This window comes from Marmota monax, unplaced genomic scaffold (assembly GCF_021218885.2).
Source record: "Marmota monax isolate L192 unplaced genomic scaffold, Marmota_monax_Labrador192_F-V1.1 WCK01_AAM20220418_F8-fsc00090, whole genome shotgun sequence".
Classification (NCBI taxonomy): domain Eukaryota; kingdom Metazoa; phylum Chordata; class Mammalia; order Rodentia; family Sciuridae; genus Marmota; species Marmota monax.
The window spans coordinates 1,585,455-1,602,061 of NW_026695219.1; the positions used below are offsets into that span (position 1 = coordinate 1,585,455).

Here is a 16,607-nt window from a genome sequence, read left to right on the forward strand (position 1 = left end):
AACATACCTCAATATTGTAAAAGCAATCTATGCTAAGCCTCAGGCTAGCATCATTCTGAATGGAGAAAAATTGAAGGCATTCCCTCTAAAATCTGGAACAAGACAGGGATGCCCTCTCTCACCACTTCTGTTCAACATAGTTCTCGAAACACTGGCCAGAGCAATTAGACAGACGAAAGAAATTAAAGGCATCAAAATAGGAAAAAAAGAACTTAAATTGTCACTATTTGCAGTTGACATGATTCTATACCTAGCAGACCCAAAAGGGTCTACAAAGAAACTATTAGAGCTAATAAATGAATTCAGCAAAGTGGCAGGATATAAAATCAACACGCATAAATCAAAGGCATTCCTGTATATCAGCGACAAATCCTCTGAAATGGAAATGAGGACAACCACTCCATTCACAATATCCTCAAAAAAAATAAAATACTTGGGAATCAACCTGACAAAAGAGGTTAAAGACTTATACAATGAAAACTAGAGTACCCTAAAGAGATAAATAGAAGAAGATCTTAGAAGATGGAAAAATATACCCTGTTCATGGATAGGCAGAATTAACATCATCAAAATGGCGATATTACCAAAAGTTCTCTATAGGTTTAATGCAATGCCAATCAAAATCCCAACGGCATTTCTTGTAGAAATAGAGAAAGCAATCATGAAATTCATATGGAAAAATAAAAGACCCAGAATAGCAAAAACAACTCTAAGCAGGAAGTGTGAATCAGGCGATATAGCGATACCAGACTTCAAACTATACTACAGAGCAATAGTAACAAAAACAGCATGGTACTGGTACCAAAACAGGCGGGTGGACCAATGGTACAGAATAGAGGACAACGAAACCAAACCACAAAACTACAACTATCTTATATTTGATAAAGTGGCTAAAAGCATGCAACGGAGGAAGGATAGCATCTTCAACAAATGGTGCTGGGAAAACTGGAAATCCATATGCAACAAAATGAAACTGAATCCCTTTCTCTCGCCATGAACAAAAGTTAACTCAAAATGGATCAAGGAGCTTCATATTAATCAGAGACACGCCATCTGATAGAAGAAAATGTTGGCTACGATCTACGTACTGTGGGGTCGGGCTCCAAATTCCTCAATAGGACACCCATAGCACAAAAGTTAATAACTAGAATCAACAAATGGGACTTACTCAAACTAAAAAGTTTTTTCTCAGCAAAAGAAACAATAAGAGAGGTAAATAAGGAGCCTACATCCTGGGAACAAATCTTTACTCCTCACACTTCAGATAGAGCCCTAATATCCAGAGTATACAAAGAACTCAAAAAATTAGACAATAAGATAACAAATAACCCAATCAACAAATGTGCCAAGGACCTGAACAGACACTTCTCAGAGGAGGACATACAATCAATCAACAAGTACATGAAAAAATGCTCACCATCTCTAGCAGTCAGAGAAATGCAAATCAAAACCACCATAAGATACCATCTCACTCCAGTAAGATTGGCAGCCATTATGAAGTCAAACAACAACAAGTGCTGGTGAGGATGTGGGGAAAAGGGTACACTTGTACATTGCTGGTGGGACTGCAAATTGGTGCAGCCAATTTGGAAAGCAGTATGGAGATTTCTTGGAAAGCTGGGAATGGAACCACCATTTGACCCAGCTATTCCCCTTCTTGGTCTATTCCCTAAAGACCTAAAAAGAGCATGCTACAGGGACACTGCTACATCGATGTTCATAGCAGCACAATTCACAATAGTAAGACTGTGGAACCATCGTAGATGCCCTTCAATAGACGAATGGATAAAAAAAATGTGGCATTTATACACAATGGAGTATTACTCTGCATTAAAAAATGACAAAATCATAGAATTTACAGGGAAATGGATGGCATTAGAGCAGATTATGCTAAGTGAAGCTAGCCAATCCCTAAAAAACAAATGCCAAACGTCTTGTTTGATATAAGGAGAGTAACTAAGAACAGAGTAGGGACGAAGAGCATGAGAAGAAGATTAACATTTAACAGGTATGAGAGGTGGGAGGGAAAGGGAGAGAGAAGGGAAATTGCATGGAAATGGAAGGAGACCCTCAGGGTTATACAAAATTACATACAAGAGGAAATGAGGGGAAAGGGGAAAATAATACAAGGGGGAGAAATGAATAACAGTAGAGGGGGCAGAGAGAGAAAAGGGGAGGGGAGGGGAGGGGAGGGGGGATAGTAGAGGATAGGAAAGGCAGTAGAATACAACAGACACTAGTATGGCAATATGTAAATCAATGAATGTGTAACTGATGTGATTCTGCAATCTGTATATGGGGTAAAAATGGGAGTTCATAACCCACTTGAATCAAAGTGTGAAATATGATATATCAAGAACTATGTAATGTTTTGAACAACCAACAATAAAAAATTTTTTAAAAAAAGAGCTTTGTAATGTTTTGAACAACCAATAAAAAAAAATACAGACAACAATTAATGGTTGCGAGGATGTGGTGAAAAATGTACACTCATACACTGATGGTGGGACTGCAAATTGGTGCAACCACTATGGAAAGCAGCATGGAGATTTCTCCGAAAATTAGGAATGGAACCACCATTTGACTCTGCTATCTCACTCCTTGGTTTATACCCATAGGACTTAAAATCAGCATACTGTAGTCATGCAACCACATTAGTGTTTGTAGCACCTCAATTCACAATAGTTAGACTATGGATCCAAACTAGATGTCTCTCAATAGATGAATAGATAAGGAAATGTAGAATATATAAATATTGAGTTTTAAAGAAGAGTAAAATTATGGAATTTGCCAGTAAATGGTTGAAGTTGGAGAATATCATGCTAAGAAAAATAAGCCAATCCCAAAAAACCAAACACCTATTTTTTTACTGATATGCAGACACTAATTCACAATAAGGCAGGGGGCAGTAGGGAAAAATAGCATTATCTTAGATTAGGTAGAGGGAAGTGATGGGAGCAGAGGGGATGTGGGCATAGAAAAGAATAGAATGAAAGACATTTTTACTGCATTTATAAACGTAACTGCATAACCAATATAATTCTGCCACGCATACACTCAGAAAAATGAGAAATGGTATCCATCTATGTATGATATATCAAACTGCATAAATGCATTATACTTTCATATATAACTTAAACAAACAAAAATAAACTAGAGCAGAGCCTGCAGACTCTAATCCCATTTTCCCTTCCTGCCATAACCCTCTGAAAATGACCCTATTAGCAAAATAGGAATGCATTTCTTTGTGTCCATTTTATATTTTATGTATATGGAATTATATAGTGAAAGAAGTAACTTCTTAATTTCAACATTGTTTGTAAGAATCACATGTCCAACTGCCTGAAGCCCAAGTCTCTTCATCTCCTTTTTTTAAAAAAAAAAATATTTCTTTTTAAAATATCTTTATTTTTGTTCATTTTTATGTGGTGCTAAGAATTGAACCCAGTACATCATGCTTTCAAGGCAAGTGCTCTACCACTGAGCTACAACCCCAGCCCTCTTCATCTCCTTTTGATAGTCTCCTATTGTGTTTTTTTTTTTTCCTATGAATATGTGGTGCCTTGAACAGTTTTACCACCTGTGGGCATTTGGATTGTTTCTTCTTTCGAGTTATGAAGAAGTATTCTCCTATTATTCCTGTTGGAAATGTGTTTGGGTAAATTGCATGTTAAGTATTTTTATTATTTATATCCCAAGAGGAAAATTTCTGGATCATCAGTTACACATATTTGAAATTTAGTATATATTACCAAATGCTTTCCCAAACAACTGTATGAATTCAATCCACTAGTAACATGGGAACACTCTATTCTCTCCATATCCTCACAGACATTTATTACAGTCTGTCTTTTGTGATCTTAGTGATTCATCTGGGTGGGCAATAGTGACATATTGTGTTTTAATTTGTATGTCACCAATGACTAAGAAACTTCTGCATTTAAATAAATTTTAAAAATTTCTAGATGGCCAGAAAATAAAGTCTTTATTTCCAAAAAAAAATGTTTAAAATGTAACATAGTGTCCATTGCTTGTAAAAATTTTCTTTAACAGAGAGGAGATGATTAATACTGTTAATCATATTTTTCTGATAATGCTATTTTATAATTAAGATAAGTTAAATTTAACATAATTGGGATTAATCTTCATAAATATGGTTTCTTAAATGAATAAATTAGAAATTACAACTGACGTCCAACTACTTTCTCCCTTGGTTGTTGTTCAGTTTTTAAAGAAACAACAGGATCCTGCCTCAACTCTCTCTGCAGTAAGCTGAATTAACCTCCATTATCATGACACTGGGAGATTATTTTCTACTACTGTAAACATTACCACAGATTCTGAATATATCACCAAACTTGTTCCTCATATTTCTGTAGCTGTGTTATCCCCTCGTTTGGATTCCGGTTTACTATCTCTTTTTTTTAACCCTTCAGACTCTTTCACAGCATCAAAAGTCTCCCATCTTCCTTGCTCATATGCATAGCCATACCAAGATTCCTGGACCTCTGACAGAGAATAACACCCACACAGATACAGTTGTGAGGTCCCTAATCTTTTGTCAGATGCTGTAAACTCATGGATTTTCTCAGCAAAAAAACTCATGAATTTTCTGCTCATGAATGAAGATGTTTTCCATTTCTTCCCCAAAAGCTCAGGCCACTTTCAATAACTGTTCTCACTGTACACCCTCCTGAGCCCCTATGTGGGAATCTGTAAACCCACAAGGACTGCATTCTAATGCACTTAGGCAAATGGGTGTTAACCCATTTCCCTCCCTTTCATCCTTATTCCTTTCTTCATTTTTCAACTGATATCATTCTGGGTTTATTTGGGCTACTTCAGATTGATCTAAAAATTTACCTGCTTACAATTCTTATTTATTACTCTGCTTTGCCACTATGGGCAAGCCTACTTATTTAAAAACAGAAAATGCCCCTGAATATATACCCTGTGCTTTTGCACAATTTGCTACTCATTGGAATATAATTTTCACCCATGGAATTACTCATACTCCTACCAAACAATCCTTGCCTGAATGAGCACATCGTACCCTAATGACATGCCACTTATATAAAAAAATTAAAAAGGGGACATAACCCACAGTAAAATACAATTCTTAATTTTATGAAAATGGGCATAAAATAAAGAATATAAGGAACAGTGGGGATCAAGTGAACTTAAGTGGTGGTTTACAATTACTAAAAGTTTTCCTGAGAACTGGAAATTTCTTATATTTGAAATCTCCTGATACATGACAGTCATGTTTTCTTGTTTACACTTAATATGCTCCTGTTATTCTAATTTATGGAAAAACGAGCTGATTTTTATTATCATCAATGCCATACAAGGCTTCAAATCAATTAAAATCTTTCATTGATAAAGTTACTTTCACATATGCTACAATCATAATAAGTATATTTCTTTGTATAAAGGCATATGCTTTTTTGGATTTCAAAATATAGCTGACTGCAAGATTTTGTATACAAAACTCCCATTGTTGCTTATGTAATAGTAAATTAATCAAATTAAGTTACACTACATAGAATAAAATAAAATAGAAATAATTTACTCATAAAATTCATTTTTAAATCATCTTTATTTATAAAATACTATCCTAAGAATTATAATTCCATTAAGCTTCAACTGGAGCAAAAGTATTATCACTTACTTAAGTAAAAACAGATACTTCAACTAAAAATGAGAGATATGTCAAATTACTTTGAAGAGAGATCAGAAACATCAGGTTTCTTGTTGTGGTTCTGGATGTTCAGTAGCAGTCTCATTTCAAGGTGGAATCAACCCTGAAGGAAACTCACTTCTACTTTCAGATTGTGGAGGTGGGGGAGGAATGCAGCTCTTGGGGGAAGATAATGAGAAAAACACCTCAGTGAATCGACATTTCCCAATGGGAATGGAGGGGGTGGTAGGCACAGTGCAAAATAATTTCCAGATACTCCATACGTGTTTCCTGGAGGAGATACAGGGAAAAAAGGTCCTCTTCTCATGAACTGACTGCTTGGGTCCACTGGAAACAATGCACCTCTGACTGGAGGGGAAGATGAAAAAACAAAACTAGAGCCAGTTGCTTGGTTTTCAGCAGGGAGAGATGAATCAGGCACACTGGAATTACCAAGATTGACTTTGGTATCAATTTTACTAGATCCCATTTCTGAAGACAGAGGCCCATCCACTTTATCCAAAGAAGGCATATTGAAACTTCTGTGTTCCGTGAGTCCAGATAGTCTACCATAATTAGAATAATATACATCCTGCCTTTATAGAGGAAGATGTGGATCAGAATATGGTTAGCCTGGTGGAGGGATCATCCTCCTATAGGTCTTTTCCCATGGAGGTGACAGGGGCCCAGTATTGTAAGGCACTCTGAGGATCGATTAACCCAAGATAGCCTGATTTTCTCCTTACATTGATAATCTGAGGTCCCATAGGATTCTCTCGGCCTCTTGAGCCACTTTCTCCTCCCACCAAAGATGAGAATATGAGTGGTCCCTTCTTTTCCAAAAGAGAACCTCCCATTTCAAATGAAGGTTGACCCAATAGTGAGACCATTTGGGAAATGCTCTCTGGCAAAGGCTGTATTTGAATCATCAAGTGCATTAGGATCTTTTTCTAAAAAGTTTAAATTTAACCTCATTTTCAGTTAATTTTTGTCTGTTGTGAGCATTTTGTTTCCTTAAATCTTGAGGTATTTTTTAGAACTCTGAGCTGCGAGCTCATTATCATGTGCTTTTTTTTCACAGTACATAATCTGCCCTTGATAAGAATAAATGGTTCTCTCCAATACTTCTTCAAGATCTTTGACTTGCTTTCTATAGTTCTCCAGCTGTTCAGTTGTATGGCTGATGTTTTCATCCACTTTTGAAAGTTTCTCCTCTCGCTCTACCTGGTAATTTTCCTCTCCTATTAATTTTCTTTGGAGTTTCATTACATTTTTTATATAGTTCAATCATAACATTAAATTTCTGCTGAAGATTCTGATTCTCTCTTTTAAATTGTGTAATTTTGACTGCAAAGATGTTTTCTCTATCTTAAGATTTTTTAATATGTTCTATAAGGTCTTCCTTTACTTTGTCTACTTCAGATAATAAACATTTTATTTCTTTCTCTTTCTAAGGTTTTAAGAGGGGCATTTAGCACCATAAACCTGATCCTTCAAAGCTCATTTTGGCTGATCATCTAAGTGAGCACCAATTTCTGACTCACTTTTCTTTTTCAATTCCAAGTTACCATCATCATCTTTTAGGTCTTCTCCAAGCACAGAAGCCCAATCTTTCATCTGCACCAAGTGTTCAGTCAGAGACTTAATGTGATTTTCTTTCTCTCTTAGAACTTGTTCTGCATATACTGTAGAGTCTTCCAATGTTATTTTCTGTTTTTTAAGGTCATTCACTTTTTTCTTTCCATACTTCAACTTCTTGTAAAAGTTGTTTCTGACTATTCTGAATTTGAGAATTTTCTTTCAAAACCTCTTTTATTGCTAACTTAAATCCTTCTGCATTCATTTGAAATATTCTCAAGGTTGTTTCACCTTTGGCTATTAGTAACTTGAGGGGTTTTGATTCATCTTCTAGGGACTTAATCCTTCTTGATATATCTTTCATCAATTCAACCTTTTGAGAATGTTTAGTTTTCTCTTCTTTTAGCTCTTTTTTTCTAGAAAGAGTATTTCATGCCCAATTTAGATTTAGAACTATCCAGCTTTTCATATGTTGCCTCTAAATTTTCTGCTTCTATGGATTTCTTCTCCAAAATGGCATCCTTTAAAGATGACTTTAAACCTTCATACTCTTTTTGAACAATGCTAACTTTCTCAAGTAGTTGACATTTTTCTTCAATTAGTCCCCCAAGTTTTAGAGCAAGATTTTTTTTCTCTTCTCACATAACACCTACTTCTAACACATTGACAACATCTCCACAGAAACAAGAGAACAGCAAAAAATCCAATAGCTGCATATATCACCAACTCCCAAGGATATCCATAAGGATGAGGGCCTGGTTTCATATCTGCAGAAATGATACCAAAGCCCTGCATACTTCTTCCAGGACCAACCCCAAATACAGCTGAGGGGCACCCCTTGGCCATTCCATCATACTAAGGCTGTTTTGCCTACTGCTATTGCAGCCACAGCCTGCCCATCCATGCCCAAACAGGCTGTGGACACTCAGGTCTTTGGCGAGGAACTCAAACCTGCACCAGGCAACGGAGCATACCATTGTGAAGCAGCTGCAGGTGTGGTGGGGTGGAGCTGTGTGCATGGGCATGGGAATACACAGTCATAGGCTCCCAGGAGCCTAGCACACTCAAGTTCCTGTCAGGGAAGTCTTGGCCCCTTCACTATGCTGTGCATCCTGAAGCAGTGCAGGTTCCAGTGTGTCCCAATTGAGACAGAGAGGACTCCTCTCCTTGACACCCACCCCTTAGTTTAGTTTCAGCCAGGCCAAGGCAGAGCTTTTTATGTGCTATTCCATTCAGTCATAATGTCAACCAGTTTGATGTAACTAAAATTCTAAAGCTTTGTAAGATAATTTAAAGAGCTAGTACATCATATATTTATACCACTTGCCATTTTATTGTAACGACTCATTCCTTTCCCTCCCCTTCTGTCCTCTCCCTTTTTACTTCCTTCCTTCCATCTTTCTCCCCTCTCTCCCTTTCCTTTTCTTGCAGTGTTGGGAGTTAAACTCCAAGGCCTTCTCCATGCTAGGCAAGCTCTCTACCACTGAGCTACATCTGCAGCCTATTGACACTTAGTATAGAAGTCATCTGAATTATTTCTATAGAAAAACTCTCGAGTTAGACTATTTCAAAAGTAATTTTAGAAGAGTTGCTACCATGGGCATAAATCAATTGTGACAAGTTGTTTTTAAAAAGTATAGCATATGTAATATTTCTTAAAAAAAAGGAACTTGAAACTTGAATTGGTTTTCATGTCTGTTTTTCTCGACAACTACTTATTTAAATCTTCAAAATTGTTTTTCAGATGTTTTTTTGACTTCTTATAGGATGTAAAAACTTCTAAGTAACTGGGTCATTATAAATATACAGCAAAAAATAAATATACATAAGATGTGACACTTTGAAATGGCTTTAGCTCCTGAAAGTGAATTATTTTGTTGTTAAGATAGAGTTCATTGCTTGATGTAAATAAAAGACATCTAATAGAGTTTTTGTTCCTAGTTATGCTTGAATTTTTGATAAGTCAAATCTAATGTTTGAAGGAAATCATTCACTAGTAGTCTTTGGTTTCCTAAATGCCTCTAAAGTTCAAAGGCATTATGCCACCATGTATGATTAGACCAATTCTATTTCTATGGCCAATGTGAACTAAAACACTTGTCCAGTTCCATAGGGTATGAAAGTTTAGAAACTTTTTAACAAATGTGATTATGTGAGGTTACAAATATTAATTATTTCATGGTGAATATTTCTCAGTGTACATACATGTACAAATTGTCAGCTGGGCATGGTGTTACACACCTGTAAGCCTAGTAGCCACTTAGGAGGCTAAGGCAGGAGTATTACAAGTTTAAGGCCAGTAATTTAGTGAGACCCTGTCTCAAAGAAAGAAAGAAAGAAAGAAAGAAAGAAGGAAGGAAGGAAGGAAGGAAGGAAGGAAGGAAGGAAGGAAGGAAAGAAAGAAAAAACACGGGCCCTTCCAGATCCATTAAACTACAACACCATGTGCTGCTGCCCTCTGCCACCTCATGAGGGAGTAGGCCTCACCAGATGCCAGCACCATGCTCTTGAACTTCCAAAGCCATGAGCTAAATAAAATATCTTTTCTCTATAATTTACCAAGGGTGATATTCAATTATAGCAACAGAAATCATAATAAGTTTCAGAGAGATTACTTGTCAAGGCACACAACTAAAAAGCAACACTTCTAGGACTCAAACCAATTGTCTTCAGTTCCATACAAAATAGAAGCAGTTAGCCATAAAGTAAAGCTGCAGATTCCTCTTTACTTGTCAGAGCTGTTTCTGTTTGGATGTAAAAGTCATGAAATGAGAGTAGCTTGTTTGCATCTACAGCATCTGTATCAAGGTACCTACTTTCAAGTAAACTTCCTGAGCCTTTTTATCATCTGAACATGGAGGTCAATAACACTGTCATCATCATCATCATCATATTCACTATAAAAGAGTTATTCCCATTATTTTTTTTTTCAATTGGCAAAAGGGGATTTATTGAACCAGCATGCTGGGGCTCTGTGCCCACTCAAGAAGGGAAAGCAGCCCAGAGCCCTGAGCAGGGGCTGAGCACTGCTTAAGTACACTTTTTGGGGAGGGCAGAGGGCCTTGTATACATCAGAACAAATCATCATGAGGTGTGGGAAAATTGAATAACAACTCCTAAACATGATTGGTTCATTCATTGGCGGGAACAGGTCAGGCTGGAATTATAGGTCATTCCTAAGGAGGGGGTTACATTTAAACTGATTGGTCCAGGCCCTGCAATGCCTACGTGCGACCACACAGAGCCCTTATTAAACAACCAATAGTCAGGGGAAATATTTACTGGGCAGTTCCAAGCATTGTCTCAACAGCTACAGAAATTTCAGGTTTTGCAGGTAGCATAGATACCTAACAATACCTAATCCTTTACATTTTAACTCAGACCTTGCAGCTTAGAACTTTACAACACCCGGTCTTTTACCCTTTAACTTTTACGCTTTAACTTCAATTTCTTTTACCCTTACATTCCCCACTCCTTTTTCTGACTACTTTTAATCTTAAAAGTAATGCATCACAATTATTGAAGGGTTTCACATTTCATGAGTTGTTTTGCGTTCCCTGGAATCATTTTCAGTATGGCCTCCATTTTAGATTTCACTCGGTATTAGACCCTGATTTATCTAACTACACTGACTACCTAACTTAAAATCTGGCTTTATTCCCCCCTCTAATTTGGGAACTCCTCACTGCTGTAAGGAAGGGGGGGCGAAGAGAATCTTTCTGGCTTCTTCAGGCTGAAAAGGGACGGTGTGGGGCAAGCAGTTTGGAGTCCCCCTTTAATAATCGGGTCTATCGAGTGGTCCATGATAAAAGTCCAATTGAGAAGTATTAGGCTGGAGGGCCATTCGAGGGATAGGTGGTCTATAAGAGAAACAAGAATTCATTAATTTACTGGAACCATATTGATGCAGCAATAAATGTCACAGCACAGGAATATGCCAATGAGTATAATGGCCAAGACAGAGACTAACAATGTTTTCCACCAGGAAGTACCAAGAACCAGAAGCTAAGATATTGTCTCCACGACAAAGTTGCTGAGGACATGGCTTCTATCTAAGCATGTAAATCTTTAAGGATATTTGTCACCTTGCCAGAAATGTCAGGGATGTAAACACAACAACTAACATTTAGGTTTACAGATGTCCTTTTTACTAGTATGACCTATGTCTAATAGAGAAACCTTTAATTTTGCTACTTAGGGCTGGATAACCATACTGGCAAACACCAAGCCTACCTGTGTAGGTTAGGAATATCTGTGGGCCTTAAACTAAAAACTACTCTGGCAGTTCCTTTTAATAGTTATCAGACATTCCTGTCTGAGAATCTCTTTTGTAGCCTCCAGTTTACTTATTTTTGGAAGTTACATTTAATTATTACTATCATTTAAAATGTCCAGGAACAGCTGTGCTTTGGCTTTAACTATCTTTGCTAAGTGTTTAAGATGAAGCAAGTCAAACTGACTTTTGTTCTTATCTATTGTCAATAGTCAGCTGAGTTTCCCTGGGATTCCTCGGGGAACTTCATAGCAGCTTCTCAGTTCTGCTAGTGCCATTTACCTTAGGATGGGTCCAGGCCTTGCTTGACCATGTGGCTTCCCTCGGAAGCATCAGGGATGTCTCCCCTTTCTGATGACCCTCCTCTTTACAGCAAATGCACCCATCGGCTTTCTGCCCTCCACTGGTCTCATTAATCTCCCTGCTCAGGAGGTTATGTGGCCTAGAGTTTCAGAGCCCTTTGGAGAAGTCCCCTATTCCCTGATTCAGACTGACTCAGAGGGCAAGAGCCAAATTTTTAATTTTAAAACTTAATCTTAAACATCCAGCAAATAAGTTAACAGCCTTCTATTAAGAGCACTGGGCTTTAATGTCTATCTCTCTATCCTGTAGGTGATAACTCCTTATCTTAAGTTAACCCAGGTTGTGAGTTCTTAAAGCAGTACCTCTTTAAAACATTAACAGGCAATCCTTAAACCATCTATAAGCAAACAACAAAACAAAACTAACTAGGGTAAAAACATATTTAGCTTACATAATAGCTACCTTGAATTCTGGCAGGGTTATACATCATAATTCCCTGTTTGAGATCCTAGTAATCTTGGCAAAAAAACTACTTTGGACACAACTTTAACTGTATTGAAATCTGGCCTACTTCTTCCATAGTCACTTTCACATGTAGTGAGATGGGACAGAGCCTTATCTCAAGTAAGGCAGGGCTCTTCATAAATCTTAAGTACTGTAGTTCTGAAACTGATCTTTGCTTTTCAAACATCATTTTACAAAGCCTACATAAATTGTTGCTCAAGTTCACATGAATATTAGCTAACACAATATAATATCACACCTAAAACATGAATTAAAGGCTGAAAGCTTTTAACCTCTTGTAGAAAAGTAGTAATGTACTTTTGTGTTTTGCAATAAAACCTTCACACAGATTAGGCTCTCATTAACTTAAAAATACATAAATTGTATCTCAGAGTAGAAAGTAACATGGAACCATACATATCTTATTGATAACAAGTCCAGTTGTAGAACACAAATGATATGAATAAATCTCCAACATGTTTTTCTTTTAAGCCTAAAATTACCATACAAATTTAGAACACCAGCTTGATATAATGTTCTTTTGAAGCTTCTACCTTACAGACTTGTATACCTGGAAGATATGAACACATTAATAGCACCATAATTACATTGATGTTTTTATATTAACCGAGGTTAGCTTTTAAAGTAACAACATTACAATATTGAAAAATAACAGCTGTTGTTTAACCATAGTTGTATAATCTTTAATTTTCTTTAAGATTACTTGCTCAAAAACTTACACACATAACTCACTTACACAAACCTTTTTTATCACTTACTTAAACCTTCTTAATTACTTAATCACATAGACTCTCTTATCCAGAAACACATTTTCCCTCTATTAAATCCATATCTAAAACTTTCTAGTTTTTCTTTTCCATCTGTTAACCTCCTTCTGTTCACACTTTAAAACAATATCTGTAAATTTCTGAATTTAAGCAGATTATTTTATAGACATCATTATTTTATTAGGGTCTTTTTGAACACCTAGAAAAACTTATAAGCTTAATTTTAAAGACATCTTTACTTTTATCTGTTTACCCAATTTAAATTGAACCATTTGAATCACATGAATCAAAGATACTTGGATCCATTTTTAATTTTTTTTTTTTATGAGCGCTCCTCATCTGTCAATTGTCATATCACTGCAGGATATATGGACATACACACATACAGACATACCGACATACAACACATAACACAAGTGTAACACCCTTGTAGCTTTTTCAGGTGAAATCTCCATTGCAATGTTTAAAAACTCCACAGTTGATCAGAAATAGAACTGATCAGAAAACATTAACCCGTCCGTGGGATTAAAATCATGAGCTCCAAAAAAAAAAATGCAGAATCTAAGAAAAAGCAAGAGTCCTAAATAAGATGGCTGGCCAGTAATTAATAAATACCATATAATTTACTTTTTGGTTGGGGTCTAGTTTGAGTTCAGGTGAAAAAGACACTTTAACCTTTTTTTTTTCCTTGGGCCTGAAATCTGCCCTCTGTTGAGCCCCAGGCTTCTTCTATTTGCATATCAGCTTAAGTCCTGGCTGAGGTCTGCAAGGAACTGGGAAAACTGGAATTCTGAGCAGAAACCTCATGCTTAAGGCATTTTAGCTATAAGTCATAATTTTCAGGTTTAAGATGTAATTTTTAAAATTTTATATCTTTATATCTCTTTACATTAGAAACACTTGCCCACACAAAACTGAAAATAGGATCTTTTTCTGATAATATAAAGGCCACCATCAGAGGAAATTTCCTCAGGATCATTAAGCTGCTTCCTTTGTTCTGAAGTTCCTAAAGTAGTATTAAGTTTTATCATGTATATCCAAAATCAAGCCTTAAAAATTTCCAAGACTGTTGCTAATTAATGTCATTTAAATAAGCCAGACCAACGTTTTAATTTAGCACCCCCCCCCTTTTTTTTTTCTTGAATCTTACACACTGAGGGGAACAGATATCATATCATAATTTATTATCTTCGCCCAAGTTAATGCACTGGAATACCTAGTGAAATTTTCTCAGGCTACCCAGTTCAAAATTGAAACTTTCTAATTTTTTTTTTACCCTAAGTATTTAAGTTTTCTAGCATGAACTATCTGAAATCAAACTAAACAATTGCTTAAACCCAACTTTTAACTGCAAGATAGTGCAATGCTTTAGAAACCCATTCAGATACCAGATTGTTACAATAAAAAATCATCTTTTAGACACACATTTAGCCAAGATCATCCCCAAGAAACAATCTATAATAACCTTTAAAATAGAGAAACCAGATAAGAGAAAAATCTCTCCAGGTTTTTAACTTCCATTTAATTATGACTCCTATCAGTGGCACCATAGATTTCCCCATGAGTGGACCAGATGTTTTCACAGAGGGGCAACTATAGGTGTAAAATCAAGGGTCTCAGTGTGACTGACTTTACTACATTTAGTGTCCCTTTTTTTAAGTGGACAGAGATGGAGCAATCCTTACAGTGCAGGGAAGAATGAGGAAATTCCCCAAAGCAAAAATGGCTCTGGCAGCTGCTGGGAATCCTCAGTTTCCCTTTTACTTACAGGATTAGTTCCTCTGGCTTGGTCTGACCCCAGGCACTAGGCATTTCTCACATCTCTTAACTTTTCAGTAGTCAGCTTCCCAAAAAGCTCATCTTCTGCTTGCAGTTGTTTCGAGTTTGAGAAAAGTTTAAGCGAGATATCAAAGATTTTAGACCCCAGGCATTTCCCTCTGCAGTGGGCGTGCTCAAGCCAACTATGGGAAGAAAAGAAAACACTGCTTCCCTAATCTCGCTTAACAAAGGGGGGTAAAGTTTATCAAAATTCTTTAAAACATAGCTAAGAGAGGTGTAAAAGGTGAGAACAGAAAAGCTGGTGGTTCTATTGACTTTTGGTCCCTCACAGGAGAAGCATTAGGTTAAAATTTAGCTAAAGTTACTTCCACACATCTAAGGCCGTTTGGAATTTGGGACTCTGCATCGGTCCAAAGTAAAACAATGCCATCACACTTAACAGAGACACAGACAAAATGACACACAAAGATCATCATGCAGCTCCCGTTCGTTCACAACCCCAAGATCTACAATCTTGTGACTCAAGGAGAATGGAGGGAAAAGGGGGAGGAGCAGAAGGATTGAGTGATAGGATCTTGGGGGAAGGGGTCGGAGTGGAGGCAGGGACCAAGAAAGGCTTCAGGGACAGAGGCGTGGAATGGCTTTGTCCCATACTGGGAGTTACTCAGGCAGAGACAGGGACAATACAAACGTGACACAGAGACAAGGACAAACAGTAAACGGTTAACACAAGTTCAGAGGCAAAGATTAAAGACAGACTGTGAATCCAATCTGAGAGAAAGAATTGCCAGCGAAACCAAACAGGTTGGCAGCAGAGTACAAACGAGGGCACTCTTGTCCCTCTACCAACTGGGGGCACTTTTGCCCCCCCCCCGAATCCTCTAAGGCGTCCCTTAAGAGGGGTGGCCTGTGGATTAGGACACTTCTGTCACCACTGCCAGGGAGAATTTACACTCTCCACTGATGGCCACGCTGCCAACCCAACCAAACCAATCCAAGCCAAAGACCAAACCTGAACCAAAAAGCTCTGAGAACTTACACTCTCCACCGAGCCAAAAACCAAAAAGCTCTAAGCGATCGCAAAGGAAAAACAAGAAGGAGAACAAGGAGGAGAGAGAAGGAGGAAGAAGAAGAGGAAGAGGCACCTTACTTACCCCCTAAAGGAGTCCTTGGGAGGTCTCCTTGTCCGGCAATGCGCTTTTCCCGGCCAATGCACCAAATGTAAGGATCCCGCGAAATGTCGGAGAAAGAGACCACCAAGTGACCACTCATGCAATTGGCAGAAGGGGGGATTTATTGAACCAGCATGCTGGGGCTCCGTGCCCACTCAAGAAGGGAAAGCAGCCCAGAGCCTATTCCCATTATTAAAGGGACAAAGAGAACAGACATCAAATGCTGTTCCATTCCTATCCACTCTCCTTTTCCCATTTCTTGGTAGAAAGAAAAAAAGTGAGGATTCTTTAAAATCATTTTTCATTGAAGGATTATAGGATTTTCAAATGGTATAGAAACTATAATAGCATATCAAATACTACTAAGATACCAAACCATACCCAGCTAAAAAAGTTAAGTCTTGGTCAATTACCTTTGACTTTCCACTCTGTGACATGGGCACCTGGTCTTACCACTTATTTAAATGTGAGAAAGTTTTGCACCATTCACGTCATCATTCCCCAGGTCACCAGAGATGATGATGACAGAT

The 16,607-nt window shown here is 37.4% G+C and overlaps 1 protein-coding gene and 1 pseudogene across 1 annotated transcript in view; one reads left to right on the forward strand and one right to left on the reverse strand.

Annotated features, from left to right (window-relative positions):
- Window positions 1–16,607, forward strand: part of LOC124085013 (E3 ubiquitin-protein ligase SH3RF1-like) — a 110,910-nt gene that overhangs the window by 75,473 nt on the left and 18,830 nt on the right. The gene's annotated exons all lie outside the window — the stretch shown is intronic.
- On the reverse strand, window positions 5,743–8,109 carry LOC124084978 (melanoma inhibitory activity protein 2-like; annotated as a pseudogene).